General features: G+C 44.2%; 1 protein-coding gene across 2 annotated transcripts in view; it reads right to left on the bottom strand.

Moving 5' to 3' along the window:
• The window catches only part of LOC135901313 (cell adhesion molecule Dscam1-like), a 162,983-nt gene extending 140,293 nt beyond the window's left edge, over nucleotides 1-22,690 (bottom strand). For both annotated transcript variants that reach the window (XM_065431056.2, XM_065431058.2), the window contains exons 1-2: nucleotides 22,572-22,690; nucleotides 300-638 (exon numbers count right to left, since the gene is read on the bottom strand). The gene's annotated coding sequence lies outside the window, so the exon portion shown is untranslated. The remainder of the gene's footprint in view (nucleotides 1-299; nucleotides 639-22,571) is intronic.
• Nucleotides 22,691-22,961: the final 271 nt, after the last annotated feature.

The raw sequence follows: 22,961 nt of genomic DNA, 5'->3' as shown, positions 1-22,961 counted from the left end.
TGCGGCACTAGGTTGGCTCGTAAATGCCATGTTCAACATAAACTGAGCACGTAAACTCAATGTTCGCTCTCCTTTTCTCAACCTAGCTCGGCAACTACGCAGCGGTACTCGGAAAATGGCTAACTGGATGTTCTTATGAGAAGCCTTGATTCTGTTTTGGTCCTAAATAGGTGTGTGATGATGATGATAATGATAATGATGAGTAATATCTACACTTGCGCAAGCTAAGAGACTTGCAGTGAATTCAGCTCGTACAACTTTTGCACTACTACCTGAAAATAGGCGGCGTCATCGCTTACCGGCCTTGATGTGGACGCTTCGGCTGAACACAGAACCGAGAGTGTTGGAGGCCCTGCAGCGGTACCGGGATGCGTGAACCTCCTGGCGGTAGTCCTCTCCGCGAAACGGGAAAAACTCTAGCGTCCCGTCCGGCCTGACACGGCGCAATCCGGGAATGTGCTCCAGAGGAGAGCCACTTTCGTTTGCCCAACCGATAGCGGGCCGGGGCTGTCCGGACGCCGAGCAAGAGACGAGGGCGCCGGTCGTGTTCGAAAACACGACCTGCACCGGTGGCTCGTGCAGAAAAGCCGGTGCGGCCACACCCCCGGACGCAGGTGGCGGTAGTTCGCCTTGGCCACCTGGAAATGCAGAAACAGAAAAAAAAAAAAACGTCAGGGACTGAATAATGTGGGCAGTCACAACATTGCAGCATGGTAGACAAATTGAGATTGTTGGTTTACATTACGAGATTTATGGGGAACAGTGCGGAATGAGTGGAAACGAATGGACACCCTGTCTGTTGTCCGTTCTCGTCCGACAAATTCGCATTGTTTCCAAGCAGCCAGTGACTCTAATGGTAAAGGAGCTGATAAAAAAAATAAAAGCAAAGCGCGCTTTTACCATTTAACGCGCACTGGTTCGGTAGGTATTGGCTCGGGAGGTACCAAACGCGCCAATGCTTCCGCACTCAGGGAAAGCGCTGGAAGTTCGCAAGCTTATAAAAACTGCGAAAGTAATGGTGGCATTACGGTTGTAGTGCTCGCATGCTTCAAATAAGAGCATTCACGCTCCAAAAAAATGATGGCTGACTTCGCCAAGCTTTCCCTCTTGCAAGCACATAACATATTAGCTGTGCGAAGCGCTGAGCGCGTGTTTTCACGAACAGCTCAATAATAACAGCTTTTATATATATATATATATATATATATATATATATATATATATATATATATATATATATATATATATATATATATATATATATATATATTGCCTTAATTGCACATTTGTACTCTTACCAAGTAGCTTTAGCCTCGAGCACGGTTTGGCGCATCATGCCTTATCTTTCATGCCTTATCGTAGCGCCGACAGTTTATTGTTTGGTGGTTAGAACGATTTCGTGAAGGGGTAATTCGCGTAAAACAGCATTTCTTTCGATCTTGTTTCATGTGTGACACCGAATCGCGAAATCATCGTACTTTCGGTCACACGAGATGGCGTGCAGCGGTACGAATAAATAATGAATAAAGAAAGAAATATGAGAGAGAGAGAGAGACAAAGACGGCAAATTGTATGTGATTGATGGAGCGAAAAAGGTCGGTAAAGTTATGCGAAAGCGTGAAGCAAGAAACCAGGAAAGAAAGTGTGTGCGATAACAGAAAGCGTGAATGCCTGGTTCTTTGCGGCCCGAGCTGGCTACGTAAGGAAAAAACACTTACCCGAATATATATGTTCGTGACAGGTTGATATACGTATCTCCAGCAGAAAAAATCCTCAGATGACTCAGCGCGTAGTAATAAAATTGCAAGGAATAAAAAAAATACAATGTGGGGTTATTGGTACCAAAACCATGATATGAATACGAGGTACGCCTTAATCTGCGACTCCGGTATAATTTTGACCAATTGGGGTTCGTTAACGTGTTCCTAAATCAAAGTACACCAGCGTTTTTCTCTTCATTTCGCACCCCATTTAAATGTGGCTACCGTGACCGCCAACGAAGACGCGACCTGGAGCTACGCAGAGCAATCTTTTTGGGCTCAATGTCGACGAAATCGTTAACAGGTCTGAGGTCCAGATAAGCAAGAGACGTTTAAAGTATTGGTGGGAAAAAAAGCGGGGGAAGATGGAATCGTGATCATTATCATTTGGTTTCTTTTATTGGTTTCTTTTATTTTTAACGTGCAATTATAACTAGGTAAACGTAAGTTGTTAGCATATTTTAATCTGTGATAGGGTGTCTAATTCTGTGGTAACACTTCTGAAGTAAAAGCATTGCAATTATATGCTGTATATATATCCTTTCTTGATCGCAACTCCTGCCATTCTACTTGCCCCTCCTGCCATAAACCCATGGATCGTTAACAGTTGGTATATATAAAATAAATTAATTAACTGAATAAATAAATAAGTAAATAATAAATAAGAAGGTTGGACTAAAGCTAGGCTGAAAGAGAAACAATAAAACATTACTATATAGCTCAAGCAGTTAAGGTGACTATTTGTCGCCGCTCCGTTAGAAACGGCATGCCATTAAAGATACCACGATTGCGAACATCAGTATCGTTATCAGATAGCTACAAACGTTTGGGTTGTATGAACAAGCTTAACAATGGTTCTTAGAAAAAATAAAATAGCCTGCAGAGCATGCAGATATCTGTGGGTGAGCCAAATAGCATACGTTCAAAGTATATATCGTTCTGGACAGTGTGTCGTCTCGTCTCTAACTTGGTCTCTCCTGCACATTTGAATAAAAGCCACCCACATTTTCTCTTCTACTGCCGGAATAACCCAAGTTTTTAACCACCGTACATCTTCTAACAAAGCAGGCGATGTGCATGGTTCGGGCAGACTCGTCGTTTTTGTGGGCGAAGAAAAGGAATTGCATACAAAAAAAGTAGCCGTATTTTGCAGGTTTCCAAATCTCCGCGCTTCCGCGAGGTTTGAAAGCAACTGCAGACGACAGCAGAACTACGGAGACATATTTAGAAAGTAGGTTAATTAGCTCCAGCACGGCAGTAATATTTCACGGCTCAGTAATGAGTGTCGAACACGCGAAATGTTTCGCATGCAAATATGAAAGGTGACGAGGGTACTAAGAGAGCTTCCACACGCAATTAAAGAAAATGAGGCTCCAGAACACGATAGGAGAATAGATCTATATAAGAAGCTTCAAACTGAAGGTGGAAGACGGCAGAATGTGAGAGAAGATTGTCTGAACTTTGCAGAGTTTGTCCTGTTGTCATCATTACCAAGATGAATGTGTGGCTTGGAACATGGGTGCAAAACAGCACGAGCTAATAAATTTTTATTCCCGTGAACTCGCATTTTTCATCTTCTAATTCTTCAGTACCTGCGGTACTACCGACATACTTACTACATGCGGTGCGTATATTTCGGATAGCATATTTTGAAACGCATCTCGTATTGTTTCTTTTATATTGAACTTTCTTTTTTTTTGTGCGACTACGCTTGGCGCGGGTGAACAATCCAGAAAATCAAGAAAGGTATGAAAAATTCTTTTCGGGCAAGTATAACATTAGTAGTTAGAGTTTAATAAGGAGACCGATAAATTACCAGCATTAATGAAAATAAGAAGGCCGCAATGTTAAAATACAAATTTGTCGGACGCGTTGTCGCTTAACAGCAACGGCTTCGATCAAAATATGTTTTAAACAACTAACATGTCCACGTCGAAATACAAGTTAGATTGTGTCTTGCTAAAAGAAAGGGTTCACAAGCTCACTATTAACATTTTACTTAGGGCTAATTTTTCTTTCAAGCACTCCGCAAACAAACGTACATTGAAGTAGAGGGCGCTTTAAGCAAACTGCTGAATGTTTATTCTGAACAGTGGCAATAAAAAAGTCGTGTTTTCAAGAACTGGTTGCTATTGTTAAGTACATGAGTTTGCTTGCTTAGAACTATGGTTGTCTGAAACAAATATACTCTGTGGCGCTTTTCTAACGAAAATCGTTTTCGCAAGTCTTATCGTTAGTTAGAAAGCATCATAAAACATTTTTTCAGGGTGCAGGTAAAAGAAGAAGCACGCTAGTTTTGGCCTATGAAGATTTTTAATTTCTAACACAAATAAATATTATGTTGCCTTACGACTCGCGTTTCACTGAGTGATCTTTAAACTTGGCTAAACGCATACACAATATAGATATGTGACAAACAATTAAGAAATGAACGCATTTAGATCACGTGATTTTGGTGCGCGCTGTGAATGAGAGAGAAAACAATGTGTTAAAGCAATAATTGTAGATAAATAAACATGTTTCTCAAATTTTATCTTTGACGAACTTCTTTGACGAACTTCTACGACGACCATGTATAAGCACAAATATCACATTAAATGAAGCAAAAATGTATGCATCTGCTTTCAACGTCAAAATTCTCACAGTTTACCATAAACATGCACTTGGTTAAGACGTAACCAGATAAATTATTTCGAATATCCTGTGTTGTTTTATTTGATATGTTTGCCAACCAGCAATCGTGATCGGTTCTCGATGAATGTTAAGCGGCATTTTGTCGAGGCTCGAAAATCCTATCTGCAGCCCTCTACAAAAAGTCCTGCGTCAAAGGAGGCCAGGCAAACTCTGAACAAATGAATACGAGGAATTTTGCAAGGGATATTATTATATTGAGTTAGTACTAATGGTATCAAGTTTCGTCATCGAAGTGCTAAAACTTGACTTGAAATGTGGCTTACAAAGTGATAACAAGATACACGTGTCATGGTTTCTTAGCAACTTGCTCCCGTCCATCTCGCCGAAGCTTTGAAATTTTCCACTAACGTTAGAACACAATAAGAAAACTACACAATATTGAAAAATCATTGTATTCAGGAATTCCCAGTATCATTATTTGGAGCCGTAAGTGGGAATATATGGGTTTAAGCTGTCGAAGTGAAACTAGAAGAAAGAAAAGGCATGATTGTAAGACCTTGTTTTTTCGTGCAACATTCATCTGCCGACTCAGAAGTAAAATGGTTTGGACTCAAGGAGACGCTCCCAACATTAACACGGCACAATTAAGACCACTCATATTTCCGGGACGCAGATATTAAGAGGAGTACCCATGCCACCTTAAAAAACTCAAAGCGTCGTAGAGAGGCGAATATGAATCGTGGCGTATTTGGACCATTTCGCCGAGCACGAATACGATTTTTTTTAATTCTGGCCTTCACCATGCTACACCGTTTTCTTTAGCCAACCGCGTAACTCGCTCGCCAATCTTCGCCCACCTCGATAGCTACGGCTCACGCAACATCACGTCATTGGCCAACGGCGCTTCTGATATGGGTATGGCCGAGAGAGAGAGAGAAAACAAGGGTAGGAAAGGCAGGAAGGTCAACCAGAACTGCATCTGGTTTGCTACCCTACACTGGGGGTGGGGGAAAGTGGAATAGAAAGAGGAAGAAAGGGAGAAAGACCTAGTAGAACAACGGCCGGCTCGTTGAGAGCGCTGTGTCGCGGAGTAACTATACACCGCAGCCAGGGTGATAAAAAGAGCGGAGGCAAGAGTAATCATGCAAATTAGTGCTCATTACGAGATTGAAACGACCACTTCTTCGCCGCAGTGGAGGGGGCATTTCTTTAGATTCTGATCTTTCTGGTTTTATTGCTGGTAGCATTAAACTCCCCTTCTTAGATGTGCTAGGAGCTTTTGTATTCATTCTTCTTCTCTGTGTCTCTTCTTCAGTATGGCATCTATTCATCGCGGGCCTCTCTCTTCCAGGCGGTAACTATATATAAAGCAATGACTGTGTTGAGAGTGTCCAAACCATGTGTTTGTAAAAGCATTGCAGATGCGTGTGGCCTTCATTAAGAGTTTGCATTTCGTGGTTTCTTCAGTAGAGGTAGCACAGTATACGAGGTAATTTAACGACACTTCTTTTGGTTTAAATGTTAAGTAGCTTACGAGAAGCGAAATCGTTGTATGCCTATATTTGGCGAAGATCAGGCGTCTTATTTGTCGTACGTGACATGGTGAAACAATCGTATTCCCTAAATCTCTTTTGGCACAACAACCCGCAAACCCTTCATGAGGGACTTTGAGAATTACGAAACGTGAAAGACACCGTCAGTGAAAGAGGACCGCTACAAAGTTCAAGCTCAGAAGAAAATATTTTTCTTCTTGCAGTCAAGATCATATGAATAAAAGATGTGTTCGGTGACGATGTTTGAGCGCCTGTCTGTAAAGAAATGAAGACAACCCTGTCGCAAGCGGTGGACTGTCCCGCTCTAATAAGAAATAAAGGAAGCGAGGACGCAAGAGAGGTGGCCCATCCTCATTATCGGGGGACAAAAGGTAAGCAGCCCTGATCACACGTACGAATCTCGCGAAACCACAGATAAGGTCGTACACCCTGACCGCAGTCAGAGTAGCAGGATGAATAGGAGGAGGAGGAGAAGGAGGAGGAGGAGTATTGGTAGCTGCATGTGTACCCAGCCTTGCAAATGGTGCCGGAAGAAGCTTCACCCTAGTGCCACTGATAAAGCTATGTAGAGCCTGGAGCCTGCCAGAACGCATACAGGGTATACAAATAGGCGAAGGCTGATTTGTACAGGGCCGATCCATCTACTATTTAAAAGAAAGGAATCAGTAGCATAGCGAAATCAATGCGCAAAAAGGAGAGAAAACAGGAGCCGATATTTTGGTGCGAAGTGCAGAAAACACAAACTTCGGCGGACAATTGTTCCCCGTCACGCTGTCATAAGATGCTATTTGGTCTCATTGCCCGCATTTCTCTCGTACGCAATGTAGAAATAAAATTAACGAACCAATCAATCTCTCTCAACGTTGCGATGTTGCAAGACGCGCTCTCTCCCTCTCAGCTTCCTACACTGCTGTAATTCATGTGACACTGCAATTTCTAGTATTGCGTTGGTTTAAGTGGCTTACAACAACTTAAAAAAAAGTGTTTGCGAGCATTACTCACTCTAGTAAGCGTGTCAGTTTCTGCAAGCGTTACTACGTCTCGTGAGAAGCCGAGGGAAGTCTGATCCGCGAGTAGGTGGCTTCAGGACGTTCCCTACAAACCTCTTATTAAATTCGGCCACCGCCTGACAACTTCATAAGGCAACGTGTGGAGCGAAGAGATCAACCACGCCTGTGAGCCACTTTTTTTTCTTTTTCGCATTCTCAGTAACTACCGTTAACACGCAGTTTGTCTTGGGCCTCCTTTCGCAACTTTCTTTCGGTTACTCATGCAGCTCATCGTATTGGAAAGAACGCGGCCTGCCCTTCGGTGGGAATATAATTGACGCCTTGCACACGTTTCGTGCTTTTAAGCATTCGCAATACGTTCTTGAGGGCCCCCGTATGAAGCCTTTTGGCACCGTTGGGGCGAAGACCCTAACCAGTGGTGCATTGCGCACGAGCTACGCCCTCCGGCATTTGCTGCTTTCCCTTGCGAGTGGTGTCTGTCCCTTCAACAACGATAGCCCCCCCCCCTTCTCTTCGCCCTTCTAATTACGGTTAAAGAAAAGTCGTTCTTGTCGCTCGGGGCAACAGATGCTTACTAACGTGCCATCTCGGTAATGAGCTAGGGTAATTTGTTTGTGATGACGAAACCAAAGATGAAATGCATTACCGACATTTCTTTTATCTGTGATACCTAAGTACGCTGCCTGTTTCTTTCAGCTAGACCTTTGTCGCAATTACCTTTTTATTTAAAACAGGCAGGCGTGGCTCTCGGCGAAAGTAAGATGCACGATGTGATTGGAATTCTTCGGGACATAAGTACGCTCGCAGAAAAAAATAATGAGAAAAACGTGTCTGACAGCTTTTACACGTGCACGATATGTGTCACGAATGATTGTCCCAGTGCACTCACATCGGCGAACGTAATAAACTAACGTAACGAACTTTTATGGAGTCTAGAGGAGTCGTTTACATTTGAATATTGAGAAAAAAATTCAGTCCACTTTTCAGACTTTTCCACTTTTAATATCCTTTCAATTATATGAGTTAAACTGTTCTCGGTGATATATTGGGGTAAATAATTGCGTTTTGAGTCTACAGAGAGGTCCAGAACAGCGCCTTCAGTATTTTTATGATAACTATTTTTTGTATGAAATTTACTCGAACTGGTCGCAACATACAATATTCAACTAAAAAAATATAACGATTTGTTTTACATGCTCGAAAACAGTCTTGACCATTACTTCTTGCCTTAACCAGAATTGGAAGCAAATTAGCGCGAAAGCTTTTTGGAACTTATTTGTGTATTTTGTTATACTACTCCAATCTCGATAGTCACGTACGAAAAGGCAACTAACCTTTATTTTCATTCTACTATTGCTTTATCAGTACTAAGTATTAGTACTAATGCTTTATTTTCATGTTACTAATTTCATGCTACTCGACACCTAGCGCTTTCGGCTGCGCCTGTCTGCGCATATTTTGAGGGAATGGAAGTCATAGGAAGGCACACAAAAACAAAGTAAATAATTATTGGACTCCATCGAAAATAGCACTAAATTAACTTGTTAAATTCTGGTGTAAAAAAAAAAAAACGTGCAACGAGGCCATCGCATCAAAGTATAAGGGTCGGTAGTGAGCCCAAATCTCAAATGGACAAAAGGGAGAGAGAGAGAGAGAGAGATAGGCAAATTAGTTTAGGCTGACCTATTATCTTTACACACCTGTGTCTTTTGTTATTTGTAGGGTTATGCGCTTATTAAGGGGACAGAATATTGAGGACAAACTTTTGTTTCTTGAGTTAGCGACGAACGTACAGCGTCTCAGCGTCAGTGGGGTGTCAGGATTTTAAAGCACATTCTCTTAATTCAACCGACATGGATGCCGTAAAGGTATTTCAAAATTTTTTCAGTTCCATCTTAGGCTTCTTGGACATACAACCTACTACATTTTTACCGATAAAGAAAAAAAAAACTGGTCCGAACCGGGCGTCATCAAAGCTAAGGCAAAGCGGTGAGCTGGTGCGCTAACGCAAAAGAGGCATTGCCTACCCGTCTCTTTTTTATTTGATTTTTTTGTTTTTTCTGGCTTATAAAGCTTTGCGTCACGGTAAAAGCACTTCCCCCCCCCTCCCCTTTATTTTTTTATTATTGTAAATGCGCCATCTGCTAATGCAGCCAAACTTTGTTTTCCATATAGAGTTCATTGAAAATCCATGGAATCTAAATTTTAAATAGGTCAGATTCTAAAAATTAAGGTTTGCCCCCTTTTACATTTCCTATTCACAGCGGCATACACTGCCCGGTAATGAGGACTTTTACGCTGCACCATACGTATCTTTAATTTGTTATTTGAAGATAACTTCTATGAACACGTATGCCGCGGGCAAAACAAGAAGAAATCGTCTGCGTTCACTTTTCACCTGAAAATGGTAACTATTATTCATCCGTTAGCCGATAATGAAGCAACGAAAATTCCTTGCAGCCGAGCGCTTCTGCTCGAAGCCCACAGCAGGAGTTAAGCACTCCCATGCAATATATATATATAATGAAACAGGTAGTCAACGATCTCTAACGACCATAGTAATAAAGAACATTCCCAAGAATTTCAATTATTACCAATCAAGCAAGACATGCCGACGTGAATATACTATTCAAACAGCCTGTCACCGCAGCTTAAAAAGAGCTTAAATGTACTTAGCGCGAATTCCACTGAAAAAAAGAAACCAGAACTACCGCAGGCTACTTAGAGCGGGCCCTTTTTGTAGAATTCTGCTTAACTCCTGCCCACAGCAGGCGTCCAGTAGTCACATGTAATATATAAAGTTGAAACACGTAGTAAATGTTGTCAACCTTCGCTATAAAGAAGAAATTTAAACCATAAAAAAATGAATTATTAGCCTTTAAATAAGGCATGCCGATGTGGCTGTGTCATTCAAATATCCTGTCACCGCAGTTAGAAAGGAGCTCAAGTATATTTAGAAGGGATGTACCTGAAAAAAAGAATTACCGCACGCCGCTTAACAAGAGCCCTTTCTACAGGATGCTAATGGACCAGTAAGTCTCTGCAGGCTGATAGTTAAAAAAAGCAGCAGTACTGCTAAAGAAAAACAGCAATATAAGTACTTGTTTTCTGGATTCTTCCTAAATTTCTTTATTACTGATGCACTCGCAATGTTCTTCTTTGCCAAAATCGGATTGAATTCCGAGCGGATTTTCTTTTCGCGAGGAAGTTTCCGTTCATTTGATAATTTTTTCCTGTGATACAGGAGAGCTCGTTATTCCAAAGTTCGAAAAAAAAAATACAACTGAGACGTGATCCGTCGATAAGACGTTTTTTATAATTAATTTTACGTTCAGCCTGACGAATGTTAGCTTTCAGAGCATTTATCTTGTATGATAAAGCAATCGGGAAAAACGAAGAGTGTGCAACAAGAACTTTAGCATTGAAAATGATTTGGACCGAAACTGCCATTTGCCAGGACGATATTCTTCTTTTTTTTATTTTAACGCAGCTATAAAAGTGCCTCACTGCGTGGAATTCACACTTTGCAGTTTCTCTTTTATTTGGCGAACATCTTTAACATTTCAAGCTTAATACTTCTGAGTCCGCTGTGTTCTGTGGAGATTGCGATTGTATTATTTTAGCTCCCGCCGCACATTACTGATTGGATGAACCATTCGTTCATTTGAATAGCGTGCCATTGGGTAAGTTAGCGGAATGTTTTAATCGATGCGCTTACACTATGCGTACACTATACACGAAGAGAGTAACAGTATACAACTCTAACTCTCAGATTAGAAAACTAGGATTTACAAACGCTTGTACGGTTGAACGGTTGTGCACGTGCCGCTTCGTTACAACAGGAGTTGTACTGTTCGAGTAAACTCTCGTTACATGCAAATATATCTTGTACCGCTGGTGTTTTCACTGAAAATAACAATGACTATATCGGCAATGCCAGAAGAAGAAGCGATTGCCGGGATGGTATATGTGTCCATGAATGCTCACAAACCAGACCTTCGTCCTATAGATGACGCCTACTATTAATAATTTTATTATTATTTTTTTGAAAATTTATATGCACTTGAAAGAAAAAAAAAGAAAGCAAGGAGCAGGTTGTAAACTGCCACCAGAAGTGGTACAACGCTTGCCTGCGGCTGAGGAAGGAGGGAATAGATTTGTATGAAATGGGAGTCAGGATGAAGGAGAGGAAAGAGAAAACAAAGAAGGACACGAAAGATCACAAAGGCCAAAGAAAACCAATCAGGCACACGAAAAAAGAACCCTTGAGTATGGCCGTAGGAACAGAAAAAACAAAATAATATCCTACAACCAACCCCATTAAAAAGATGTGGCACGTTAGCAGGCAGAGGTGATAGCGCCAATAGCTCCTGGTTGGCCACTTCCAAGTAGGTCGAGGATCCCACCTTCCTAGTACTATCTAAAATGAGCTAGCTTTCCCGAGTATTTCCTCGTCGCGTATAATTTAGGGTTTCCTTATAGGTGCATCTCATTTATTCAACTCACGACCAAAGTAACTGGCACTGCAAGATATCTTCTTCTTGGGAGCGCTGGCGTTTTCTCTAAGAGATGGTTTTACTTGTAAGACATACCGTAAGACGTGAACTCGTAATGTCGCGCTGGCTGCGTGGCTATGGTGTTTCCTGGTGAGAAGAGAGGTTGCGGTTTCGATTTCCAGCCACGGTGGTCTCATTAAGAAAGATATAAAGTAATCAAAAGCTCTCCGGTGATCATTATATCAAGGAACAGTTTAAATAACCTAAGAGAACCTAAATGCATACGGAGCCTCCCGGGACGGCATCCCTCAAAATCAGTGTACGTATTGCTTTTTGGTCGTTAAACCCCATAATTGGGTTGGATTTCGTATCTCGCACATAGAATATACCTGTCGCTAAGCAAAAGAAAGAGGCTTTATTTTCTTCTGATTGCTACAAGCCTTAATTGTTTCTGTTATGGAAGAAAAAAAAAGTGAAGTTAGCACTTGACGGCCCTCCAGAATATCATCAGATAGGTCAAAACTGCGTGATATTGAACTACATATTGTGGCCCTCTAAAACAGCCAGTATGTTTTTATTACTCAAGAATGCTTCGCTCCCACCGGCATTGAGACACGCACATGCAGACGGATGACGTTGAGCAATGAGCAGCTGATTTATTTTCCTTCACAACCTGCACTAGTGCACCCATAAAAGGAGTCGGCGTGTAGTTGCACTGTGCTGTGAAAACTTTGTTGAGGGCATTCTCGCAAGATTTGTTACGCAGCTATGAAATATCTAATTAACCAGGGCTTAAACAGGTCAGGACATTGATGCTGAGCGTTTCTGGCGGCCGTTCAGCTTCGAGAGAACGACGTGAAGGAGTGCGGGAACCTGAAATTCACCAAGTTTCCAAATTTACCGAAGCCCATTTAAACAGGCTACTTCTTTACGGTTTACGGTTATTGTTTACGATGGACTTGCGGAAAAGAAAGTACGAAATATATTTAAAAAAATAGTAGGCTTGATGTTTTTTTAAAATGTATAGTAAAGGAAACCGTTAAGTTTTTTTTTTTCTTTAGAACAATCCTTATCGGGAACGGAACGTCATAAGCATAGGGAGCTTTACACTCAGGTTCTCAATGTTTACCGTCTACTGGAGAATACAAATTTCGTCTCAATTCCAATCTAATATATATTCTTATTCGTGCGTAGACTCACATCTCCCATAGCCACACAAGGCAGTCCTGTTTACAGCAAGGACTCGCTTCGGCGCATTTGATTTCAGGAGCGGCGCAGAAAAGTAATATGTTGGACAAAGGGCTTTGCGGCCGCGTACGCCTGTGCATTTTTCTTGCTCTACACGGACCCGCACTTATGCTCAGATTCCTCAGCCTGTTTTCCATGCTTAGAAAAACAAAAAAGAAAAAAAAACATCAATTTATGCACAATGGAAGAAAGCGCGTCGGCATTGAAGGTGCAAAACTTCAACGGGAAAACCACGGTCAGATTACTTCGTTCTTTTGTGTTGTTGCTGTTGTTTCTAGTCTTGTGTCATTTTATACTGAAGATGAGCTTAAAGCGTAGCGCAAAGCCGCTTCCTTACACAATTGCGCCCCTTGTTAATGCTAAACTCAGAAAATAATACTGAAAACAGAGAGGCATGACTCATTGAAATGGTAACAGCTAAAAGCAAAAGGAAAACACAGCTCACATTTCAGCGGAAAATACCAGCCCACCTGCCATTATTCTCCAGGAAGGAGGGGAAGTGATTACTCCCAGGCTCACAAAATACGTATTCTACAAAGCTGTTGAGCGAGCCATTTCGAAGTGAAAGCTCAAACGAAGCAAAATCATACTGGAAGCAGTACGCTAAGCCACCTTTCCTTTCACATCCGCGCGGTGCGCTCTGAAGATACGCAAGCAGCCTTGAGCCGATGACGTAAAATAAGGTAGGCAAACAATGGCAAGCCCGCGTTGAGCCACGACAACGTTAAAATGAAAAGCAGCCAGTACGGCCTTTCCGTATATCTTTGCCGGCGCACCGTTCCGCGCACGAAACGCAAAGGTGCGCTGCAGCGCCAGTTCCACGCTTCGTAGAAAAATAAGGGAGGCGCCCAAAATAGAACAGCGAATGAAGAAAATTTCATCACCACCAAAGCGCACAAATATCGAGAATGGCGGCGCTGTTTTTTTTTATCTTATCTCTTCTCGTCCCCGGGCGCCTGTTCTTTGACGTTTACTTCGCGCGCTTTGGAAAAGCCAGCACAAGACTGCAGAAGAGAGCCGGGAATTTCGTGCCAGCTTTCAGTCTTGCTTCGTTCTTTCTTTCTTTTTTCAAACAGTTCACTTCCATTTCCCTTCGCTCTAGTGCTTCTTTTCTCGTTTTTTTTTTTATCCTGGGTAACACGGCTGCAGAACTGAGGCGTTGCGCCGACCACTTCGCGCAGTCGCTTCCACTGCTGCCGAGCGCCGAATGCTCTCTTGGCGCCATTTGCCGTTGCCGCCTCCGCACTTGCAAAGGTGCGTGCGAGCCCCCCTCCACACTCCCTCCCCCTATCGCGTTTTGTCAGAGTTCAACAATTTAGGTCGCGCCCTTTCTTCGCTCCTAGGAGCATTCCCTGGCCCCCCTCATCGCCGTTACCCCCTTCCCCGCTCTCCTCTGAAAAGCTAAATAAAATCGGCCCACTTTGTTTCTTTGAACGAAATCGCCGTTTCTGTTTTCGCCCGCGATTCCCCATCGTCCCAGCCTGCATTGTTCGTTCTCTTCGACCAACAGCGCATCGTCGCCATTGCCTTCTACGCCGCGAAAAACGCTCTGAATTGCACTTTGTTTTTATTTATTGTTTGTTTTTGCTTCTGTAAATGTGATCTCGCTATTTTTCTCTGTATGTTCCTTTTTTCGCGGTCTGAGTAAAAGGTGCGAAAGAAGGAAAAATAAAAGCAGCCAGCAACATTAGCAAATTAAATAAGAAAAAAAAAAGAAACGTAGTGTGAACCTCTTTGAAGGCATATCAGGCAGTGTTTCAAACAACACTCGCTTGATGTTTGGATTTTTTCTGTTTGATTTTTCACTTTCAAATTTGGTTTCTTATCTTAGTTGTTGTTAGATCAGCAAAACGGAGGCTTGCAGTGCACTGGTGTGCTGAGAGTTCGACGTGAATCTATTTAGGTATCAGCCGCAGTTCCCACTGATGATGATATCGTTTGCCTTTCCCACTCCGTCTCCGCAACAACGTGCCGAAAAGTTGAGTCGTGCGTACGTAGTTGTCAATACAGCCAAAATCATTAAGCCTAAAGTGCCAATTCATTCAGCAGTAAAAACGGCGGCGTTCAATGAAGGCATAATTTATGAGTAACACTATTTAGGAACATGCATGACCGCTAAAATCGCCGCGCATGTCCTCCCGTACTACAGCAGCTTATCGCTGCTCTTTACATAAGTTAAAGCCCTTTCTGGGCACCTGTGCTGCTCATGCAAGAGAAGCCCACACACGAGCTTCTTCGTTGCGCACTTTTGTTAAGTTTCAACCAGATTCGTTACTAAAGCCATGCTCTGAAATGCTGGTGACACTTCTGAATGACTTTCCTGGACTTTGTTGTTAACCATGAGAATGGTGAACTTGCTTTCATCGCTCTGCAACCTTCTTCTATGTCATCACCACCCCTCACGCAGCCTTCACGTCTCCGTTCCCTCCTCCCTTTGTGCAGAGTAGCAGGATACAGCACGCTAGCTCTGGCCGACCTCTCTGCCTTCCTCGAAATAAATTTCTCTCTATTGAAAGCTTAGAGAGATAAAGTCGCAGCTGTACCCGCAAAGTGAAGCATTGATAGCAATATCAAAGTAACAGGAAAATTACAGGATGCATGGAAGAAGAAGAAGCCGGAGGGAGCGGATGCACATCACGTCGGCTCCGTATTCTACGAATGTTCTTCTAGCGCAAATCGCCAAAAAGCCACCCGCTATTGCACGCCAACGGACTCAGCTCGTTCCCAGGAACAAGTGGATACCGAAAACCAGGTGGGATTCCCATTTTTCAAGCCTCTACGACAATATTTTGGCCGGACCTCGTGGCGGCAGAGCCGCGAGGCCACGCGCCGGAGCCGGCTTCCTCAACATTTGCCGATCATTTTCTCAATGATGGAAGTCACCGTAGAGGGGCGCATCATATCCCAGGAAGAAATGGATACAAGCAAGGGATGGAAGGAGGTCAGACACAAAAGATCAGACCGGCGACCCTCCCAACATCGCGAGAGCACCTTGTCGCCGACGCGGCTCGACAAGCGCAACAATAACCCATGGAAAGGCCGGCTAGAGCAAATACGCAAGGCAAGCAGAATGCCACATTTGCCAAGAGGGGATTACAAGGTTGTGATCAGACCACGTGGAGGACTCAAATTATCCGAGCACGGTATTGTTCCCCTCACAGCTGCGGTACAAGATGCGGCAGGTATTCCTCGAGACGAAAGGGAGGAGGACATTGTCTGCCCCAACAATTATCAAAATATCCTCATCGTCAGTACCTCGGATCAAGAGCGGGCAAACAAATATCAGGAAGTAGCACGTATCAAGATTCAAGACAAGTCTTACGAGACCAATGCTTACGAGACAGCGCCTGACATGACGGCCAAAGGAGTCATCAGAGGAATCCCACTCGACGAGGGCCCAAGAGACATCACAGCAGCGGTGGTTACGAGTAAAAACCCAACGGCGATAGCAGCAAAAAGACTCAGTAATACTACCACAGTGATTGTGCTCCTTGAAGGACACAAAGTGCCCACGTACGTCCGATACAGGGCAGCGCTACTCCCTTGCTCCCTGTACAGGAAACAAGTGGACTTCTGTCATCAATGCAACAGACTTGGACATAGAGGAGATGTATGTCCCAACCCTGACAACAAGATTTGTGCGGGATGTGGAACATCAAACCCAAATAAAGACCACACGTGCCAACCTAAATGTCAGTTATGCGGCGAGGACCATCCGACCGCAGACAAGACGTGCAAAGCCAAATTCAAGAAGCCCTTCATCGTTAAACAGAGACAATGGCACAGACTGCAACGAGAACGACAAGAGGAACATGAAGACGCTATCTCAAGAGAAGACAGAGCAGAGTCTCGCGGAACGCTTGGCCTCCTAAACGCCAGGGAACGACGCTCCAGATCGAGAACAAGGTCTCCATCCACCACCAGATCCTTATCCCGGTCCGGCTCCAGGACACCGAGTACACGATCCAGATCCAGGTCCAGAACTAGGCCATCCTCTTCAGCAAACCAGACTAACGCGGTGAGCTGGGCAGACGTGGTCGATAACGTGCGCCCGGGGGCTGGTTGGGAGACTGCCATTAATAACGAGATCAAGCAACTAAAACACGAGAACGCACAGTTGAGGATTTTGCTAGCACGTATGAGCGATGAAATCAAAATTCTCAAGGAAGGAAAAAACCAAATAAATCAGGTAACTCCCGCTCCACAGGCGAGCACGAAAGAGCCATTTGAAATTCCGGACAATAAGATGGACGAAGGGGATGACCCCCCTCCACTCAAACGCAAGGCCCAAGCCATCAGTGATAAACAAGATAACGCAGTGGTAGATAAAGCATTAGCCGATATTCAAAAGAGCCTAGGAGAAATACAAAAGTCAAATGAAAAACGGGACGAAATGATGAATCAAATGGCTAAGGCAATAGCAGCAATTATGAGTAGATTAGACATCCTAGAGGCAAACCACTCACCAGGTAATGTACTCCCCTCCGTTGCGTCAGAAGCACCACCATCCTTACCCACTTCACAACCACATAATTATATAAGATCAGCTTCTCTCCAACCTCCCGTCTCCCTCCCATGGTCGCACCCGAAATGAGGCGCGCTAAAGAAGGGTTCAGGATATGGCAGTGGAGTTGTAGAAGTTACGAAAACAAAAAGTCAGTTTTGCAGCAGTATTTGAAAGACAGGGATACACCGGACGTCATAATTCTGCAGGAAACACACGGGATTGCGAAGATAGCAGGATACAGATCTTTTGGCTATGCCGAAGGGGACACCAGGGCATTAACTACGCTGGTAAAAAGAAACATAACTTGCATGCAGCACAACACAGGAATAACGCACATTGACAATATTCTATTGGAACTCATCCCACAAAAAAAGACAGGACATAGCTTATTTATTCTCAACATTTATAGTAACCCCATGCTACATAAACACAAATTCAAGAACCTATTCCAGAAAACACTCAGACTTGCTGGAGAAAATCCGGTAGTTATAGGAGGAGACTTCAATGCCCCACACACCACGTGGGGATACTTATATACCAGAGCAAAAGGAAGGGACTTATGGAACGACTCGCAAGAATTAGGCCTCACGCTCGTCACAGACCCCGCCACTCCAACCAGAGTAGGCACGGCGCTAAACAGGGACACAACCCCAGACCTAACCTTTACCAAGAATATTGAAAAGGCGACCTGGCACAACACACTGGAAGACTTGGGTAGTGACCACCGCATATTAGAGTTACACGTCAGAGAAGGGCCGAATAGACCCAAGGAACGACAGATCAAATTAGTAGACTGGGAACTATTTCGTAGAACGCGAGAGAAGACACAGCAACGATCAATCGCAGACATAGAACAATGGACTAAGGAGCTCAGTGATGACGTCAAAGCTGCCACAAAAATAGCACCACCTGAATCTAACTTGGATAAATGCGACAGCAGACTTCTCCACATGTGGGAAGCTAAGCAGTCGCTTCAGAATAGACTTAGCGGTCAGAAGCATAACAGAAAGTTAAGAAAACGCATAGCACTCCTTAACAAAAAAATAGAAGAACATGCTAAGCAATTGACCAAACAACAATGGGACGAGATATGTAATTCCATGGACGGACAATTAAGCACCGGCAAAACGTGGCACATGCTCAGGTTCCTGCTTGACCATGACAATAACAAGAAAAATCACATGCAAGCCATTAATAAGTTAATACACGCATATGAGGGTACAGAAGAGGAATTTCTCAATGAATTACAGCAGAAATACTTAAAACAGGCACCCCCTTGCATCTATCCTATCTACAGCGGGAATACAAACGCAAAATTAGACGAGGAACTCACGGAGGCAGAAATCCGCGCGGCCCTACAAAAGTTAAACACCAAATCCGCCCCAGGCCCGGACGGTATCACCAACAAGACTCTCAGGAACCTGGATGATGAATCGATAGCCAAACTAACAGAATACATAAACGAGTGTTGGGTAAAGGGAGAAGTGCCAGCTCAATGGAAGAAAGCGACGATAACGCTTATTCCAAAACCTGGTAAGAAGCTTGAGATAGACAACCTCAGACCAATCTCCCTAACATCCTGCGTCGGAAAATTAATGGAACATGTCATTTTAAACAGAGTACACAACTTCTTAGAGGATAATAACATATACCCAGATACAATGATAGGATTTCGCAAAAATCTTTCGACACAAGATGCGATGCTCCAACTTAAGCATCAGATAATCGATTATAACACGCGCTCGACAAGGGCCACCTTGGGCCTTGATCTTAAAAAAGCTTTTGATAATGCCAACCACGCAACCATATTGGAAAACATCGAACGAATAGGACTAGGGCAACGGACGTATAACTACATCAAGAGCTTCCTATCAGACAGGAAAGCAGTCATCTCCGTCGGAGGGCTCAAGTCGCCCGAGATCGACATAGGGGGGGGGGGGGCCGGCACGCCTCAAGGCGCTGTCATTTCGCCGATGCTGTTTAATCTCGTCTTGATGGGACTCCCCGAAAAATTAAATCACATAGAGTCCCTGAATCACACAATCTACGCGGACGATATTACTATCTGGACCTGTGAAGGCAGCGACGGATCAATAGAACAACGACTCCAGACTGCAATTAACACAGTAGAGGAACACCTCATAGGAACAGGCCTCACATGCTCTGCAGAGAAATCTGAACTCCTATTGTACCGCCCCACACTTAGAGGCAGGCCTCCCAAAGGATACGACAGAAACAAGGCTCATGAGGAAATCAAGCTACACACCAAGAACGGGCGGATTATCCCAATAGTCAACCAGCTCAAAGTGCTGGGTCTGGTAATCGAGAACAAAGGCACAAATAGGGAAACCATAAAGAAGTTAGACACAAAGGTAACAAACACCATGAGATTAATCAAACGAATTACTAACAAGCACCAAGGTATGAAGGAAGAAAGTATCATACGGCTTATACAATCATTCGTAATCAGTCAGATCACATACATAGCAGCCTTCCACAATTGGTTTGCAGCTGAAAAGCGTAAAATTAACAACATGATAAAAAAAGCATACAAACTAGCTCTAGGGATTCCCATCAGTACGAGCACGGATCTCTTGCTAAAGTTAGGACTCCACAACACACTGGACGAACTCATAGAAGCACAACAAACATCTCAAGCAGAGAGACTAACCAAAACCAAAACGGGACGGCATATACTAAGCAAACTAGGAATGAATTATCACAATCTATACGGGGAAAAGAGGACAATAACGAGAGAAATTCGTGACAAACTCCTAGTACCAAATATACCCAAGAACATGCATCCAGGTTACAACGACGGCAGACGCAAGAGTAGAGCAGAGAAAATTATCCGAAGCTTTGGGTCAGACGACAGAGCAATCTTCGTAGACGCGGCTGAATACCCAGACAGAAATAGCTATGTAGCAGTAATCGTAGACCACACCCAAAAACCCCTTACAAGCGTATCAGTTAATACCAAACATTCCGAGACCGCAGAGGAGGTAGCCATTGCACTAGCATTGGTCTCCACGAATGCTCAGTACATCATAAGCGATTCTCAAGCGGCCATTAGAAATTATGCAAAAGGTAGGATCTCTCCTGAGGCATGGCACATCATCAGAGCCAATGAAGCAAAGTTCTCCGATGCAGAGAAAAACGGCAGGCAATTGCTCTGGTTCCCAGCGCATACAACTCCAGACATTCCCGCAGTCAACCTCAACGAGGTAGCACACCGCGAAGCTCGAGGTCTTACTCGCCGAGCTGAGCAAAGAGTGACTTCCATCGGTCAGGAGAACGCGGAGGAGGAAATCTGGAGAGAAAAAGATATATTAACAAGATTTAGTGATATTACCAAATTCTGTCAAAATCGGAGGCGAGTATTACCACCGCCTCACACTAAACTGAACAGAGCTGAGTCCGTTACTTGGAGGCGACTACAAACAGAAACTTATACGAGTCCCGCGCAACTCAAAACTTTCTACCCCGATATATACGAGAGCGATATGTGCAAGCTATGCAAGTCTGTTAGAGCCACCCTTCAACACATGTTGTGGGGATGTGAAATATACCAAAATAAGATGGCAGTCTCCCCAGAAAATCTACGGGCGCGGTGGTCGGCCGTGCTGCTCAGCTCAGAACTCCAAGACCAACTTTGGGCCGTCCAGCGAGCCAAGGAAGCCGCACGGGAGCAGCAGCTCCCAGTGGCCATCTAGGCGGCCCCAGGCCCGGGCCTCCCAATCGCCGGATTCCAAATAAAGTTATCACATCAACACACAAGGTTCTTGTTTTAGTTGGCCGAATGCGTTTTAGAAAACATTAGCTTACTAATTAAATTGACGAGCTTGATGTCGTTGAGACGCAGGCAGACATGGACAGGTTTCAATCGACGACCGCGAACACTCGCTGTCAGAGCGCGGGCATAATGTAGAGCGCAAGCAAAGGGGAGCGAACGCTTCGTGCTGCCTTTGGCTTCGACGCATCTCCAAAACTTGACAATATGCGGCCTCCAACGCCAGTCGCATAGGAACACGAAGCTACCAGCCATCTCCGCTCGGCCAACCTTTGCACCCGTCGGAGATGAGCTCTAGGGTGGGGTGCACGTGGCGTGTATGCGCTCAGCTTCGCAGATAGCTACGCGCAACCACGGTCAAGCTGAAGGAGTAGACGGCCGCTCGCCTGCCACCCCACCCCGAACACCTTTTTCCTACTGAGGGCTCGATCACGGTATTGCGTGCTTAAATTATGTTCATTATACACTTTAAGACGCGCAATTATGTAGCAGACTGTCGCGACGTTGGCATTTCTTTAATTGAACAAAAGGCATGAACCATACTGGACAAAAGATGATGCAACATTTCTATTAGAAAAACGTTAGACGTGTAGGCACCGATGCAGGATGAAGAAAACGGGCTAGACAAATGAAAATTGGCAAAGCTAACCGGTTACTAACACGAATTTAACCTAACTAGCCCCGCTTTCCGTCTTTATAGCACACAGTGTTAATTTTAATTGCAGATGCCTCGTAGTAGTGTCGCGAGCAGTACATGACACAGTGCATCTTTACAGAGAAGTTAGTCGTTATCCAGCGGCGCGTAGGTTGTTGATAAAATAGACGGCTAGACGCTTAACGGAACAATTAAGTATTTTTATGGCTCCCAAAGCAACTTCAAGAGGAAAGGCGGACAGCTTTGCGTCAACAGTGTTCTGCCGTTAACTCTACCCCCAACGGCTGTGTTCGAGAAGCACAACTAAAACTCTGCAGTAAGGCTAATTGCTTCCTTAGTAGCAGCGTCGGGAGAAAGATAAAAATTTGATTGCGAGGAAAGATAAGTACACCAAGACTGCGCCTGTTAGAATATCACTAGTACCTCAATCGTTCGTCTATATGGATGAGTGTGTGTGAGCGTGCCTGCGCCCTATTAAATGTCTCTTAGGCCTAGAGACACACTGACAAAGAGCAACTCTTTGCCACCGCAGCGACGAACACAGACCGGTCACGTTTTAGGTGTTCACGCCAAAGATATGCGAATGTCGGGTACACAACAGCATTTCTGCCGTGTAGTTGCGCCAGAAAGCGGTTAAAACAATATTCTTGAAGCAACGCAATATCCGAAAGGTTATATTCACACATGCTTCGCCCATATATATTCCCATGTATGTCGTAATTTGCGTGTTTTCCACGAGACATCTGCATTTTGAGCGTCGAGGCCGTGCATAGACAAGTGAACGGTAAAAAAAATAGGCGAAAGAAGAACGACTTCGTGGTCGCACAAAGTCAGGCTCACGCCCAAGCGGCATAAATCGTGGGTAATAGCCACGGCAGACAGAGGGGCAAAAAACGAGGAAGAGTGACGAGACAATACCGCTCCATGCGAGGCACGCTTTTCTCCTCCCGCGGTGGCGACTTCCTCCGGGCCCGCTATGTAGCAGGGATGTCGTTCGTGTTTATCTTGCCGCCGCATTAAATGCGCCGTTTGTTCTCGGCAGCGACCGCACACACTGGCGGGAGCAGCCTTTCCAACACGGCGCGCTTGTGATGCGGCCGATTGAGTTATTGCGCACGCTCGAGCGATCACTATCTCGCGTTCCGGAAATGGCTCTGTTACTTTCTATTTTTCTTCTCTGCCTCTGCGTCTATACAAAGCCCTTTCCACGAGCACACAGGGTTTGGCTGCGCTTTGCTTGCTTGTTTTATTTGTACGCCTGTTCCTCCCGCTTCCCCATTTGGCGCTCGCAGACAATTGGTGTTGCTC

The sequence above is a fragment of the Dermacentor albipictus genome, chromosome 3 (genome assembly GCF_038994185.2).
Source record: "Dermacentor albipictus isolate Rhodes 1998 colony chromosome 3, USDA_Dalb.pri_finalv2, whole genome shotgun sequence".
In the NCBI taxonomy this organism is placed as follows: domain Eukaryota; kingdom Metazoa; phylum Arthropoda; class Arachnida; order Ixodida; family Ixodidae; genus Dermacentor; species Dermacentor albipictus.
The sequence above is the reverse complement of the archived record's forward strand: the minus strand, read 5'-3'. Positions and strand labels throughout refer to the sequence as shown.